The sequence below is a fragment of the Sinocyclocheilus grahami genome, unplaced genomic scaffold, assembly GCF_001515645.1.
Source record: "Sinocyclocheilus grahami isolate Dianchi unplaced genomic scaffold, SAMN03320097.WGS_v1.1 scaffold1995.1, whole genome shotgun sequence".
Classification (NCBI taxonomy): domain Eukaryota; kingdom Metazoa; phylum Chordata; class Actinopteri; order Cypriniformes; family Cyprinidae; genus Sinocyclocheilus; species Sinocyclocheilus grahami.
The window spans coordinates 104,033-106,743 of NW_015507174.1; positions in this window are offsets into that span (position 1 = coordinate 104,033).

The window sequence follows — 2,711 nt, forward strand, 5'->3', positions numbered from 1 at the left end:
TCACCTGCAAGGAGTGTTTGTTCCCCGAGTAGCCCCAGTTTTAATAGAATGGAGAACTTGAATAACTGACTGAATAATCCGGTAATCAAATTGTTGCTTAAATTTTAGTTGATTCTTTAAAATGTTAAACAATTTTAATAGTTTAAAATGAATTAACACAGTAGATTGTTCATCCTGTGTACGGAAAGAAATTACTTTTCCTGATATTGAAATATACAATTCCTTATTGAGATTTCTGTACTTGTCATTTTTTTTCATAATGCTTTTTAAAAATTGGAGATATTATGTTTGGCATGCATAAAGTATGGTGAATATAGGCTTTTTTTTTAGGCCTAATACATATGTCCCAGATTATCAAATTCAGGCAGATTTTTTTTTTTGTTGGCACAAAAAACACTAATAGGTGTGGCATGTCTCCTCTGGGTATAATATCACCATTCTTTCTTCTGGTGTGGTTAGAAAACATCTTAGGGATTTCAGAAAAGTCTAATGTGTTGATCTAATGTGTTAGATAGATATCGAAATAAATCGCAGAAAAGTCAAAATTGCAAAACATGTCCCAGATTACCCGAATTCACCCAACAAACTACACAAAGAGAATGCAGAGTATGGACAGAATATAAACTCATTACAAAATTAGACCTGTAGGTGGCAGCCTTGAACATTCTGTAATGACGTGACAAACACTGAACGCTTCGAAAAAAGATCTGCAAAGTTACACAGCTCAAAGTCCACTTCAAAAGGAGATATTTTATTTAACAGAAATCACTTTTCAAAAACTACAACGAACGACTCGTTTGGACTACAATGCATATTTACCGGGATTTGTGATATCACAAATATCGACGAATGGGACGAGACCTGGTTGAGCTGCACTAGAGAAGGCAACGAGTGTTATCACTATGTTGGAGACACGCTAGCTTTCCCAAGACAGATGAACTAAGAGCGGTTACAATCATCCGGGTTTAAATCGCGCTTAATTTGATTTCGATGCAATATTTACACTGAAGCTCACAGGCGGCTATGGTGAGGGGCGTGACATTTTCCTGATTTTCAGTGACTTGCTGCCACCTGCTGGAGGATTTAGTTTCATTTTTAGCATTTAATTTCAGTTATTTAAATACAGAAATATGATTGACATATGAAACTAAATCCGCCAGCAGGTGGCGGTAAGTCACTTGATTTGATCACTGAATCATTCATTCAATTGATTCGTTCGAACGGCTGAATCATTCAGGAATGAAGCACGTGAACGTCTTTATGAACTGACGGAAATCCGTCGTAGCGACGGAACTTTAATCCCTGCTGACGAGACAAGGGTATTAAAGCTTATTAGAGTTAATTTAATTTTAAAATTCTGCTATTTAAATATGCAAAGCTTTAAATGGCCTAGCTTATCACTACTAATGCAACCGTCTACTGTGAAACTTTTAAGTTCTTTTTTTTTTCCACGAACAGTGCCGTTGTTGTTACCTCGCTTGTGAGAAGTCACGTCGTTTTTAAGTTGTTAAACTATGCTACTGATAAAATCGCCAGAGTAGCGCTAACAACATTAGCGCACATGTTAACGTGTGTGCAAACTGTATGAATACAATCAGCTCACTGGTAATGTCAAGAGTCCTAGATAATGGTCTTAAAGGGATAGTTCACCCAAAAATGAAAATTCGAAACGAAAAAATGGTAGTACCCTTGCTGTCTATGGGAGGGTCAGAAAGCTCTTGGATTTCATAAAAAATATCCTAATTTGTGTTTTGAAGATGAACGGAGGTCTTACGGGTTTGGAACGACACCAGGGTGAGTAATTGATTAATTAATCAATCATAATTATATATTATTTATATTACTTTTAGCTTGACGCAGCGCTACGACCCAGAATCTCCTCCACATTTATCATTATTGCAGATGTTTATGTCTGTTGTTGTCGTTTTGTCCAGCATGTGTCGTTAGCGTGAAGTGATTCAAAACTTCAATTGACTCGTTGTTTCAGAAAGCTCCGTTTCCCCCTTCACTTTTGAATTCGTGTTTATAATGAACCGACTCACGATATAGGGAGCCGCTTTTACAAAACAGCGTGCGTTAATGTTAGATAAAGCACTTCGATGTCACATTCGATAATGATCAATTGACTTTAGTTTGCGTGTAAAACTATGCAATGCACTAAATCACTTGCATCGGTTTAAACAGTTTAAATGAATTACGATTAAAACCGTTCTTCAGCCGAATCGCAGGCGCGCGGCGCAGCCTTAAATAAAGGTCCGGAGAGCACACGCTAAGCAGTGACTAGTGTAGCTTCAAACTGGAAATATAACACAATATATTGCTGGTGGGGACTAAAGAGAAACATCTGATCATTTTGAACCCTAAACAGACTTATTCAATATCAAAACGACAAAGTCATCAGAGAAGGGTTTACAGAGTTTATTTACAATAGGCCGATAGTTGGGAAAAATGTCCCCTCTCAGTGCAATACCTTGTCGCGCCAAATACTGAAAACACCCTACAATCTTTAGCAGTGCATTTCTTGCTTCCTCCTGTTTAGAAACGACGGAGGAGATTTGTGACTTTTCTTATTGACTCCTCCATTCGTCGTTTTCATTAGTGTTTGTTTGTCTTTACCTGATCCGATATTCTTCCTCTACTTCGTTTGATTGGTTTAATCGGCTGCTACTTTCACCTTGGATCTGATATAAGAACAAATCCACTATGACAAC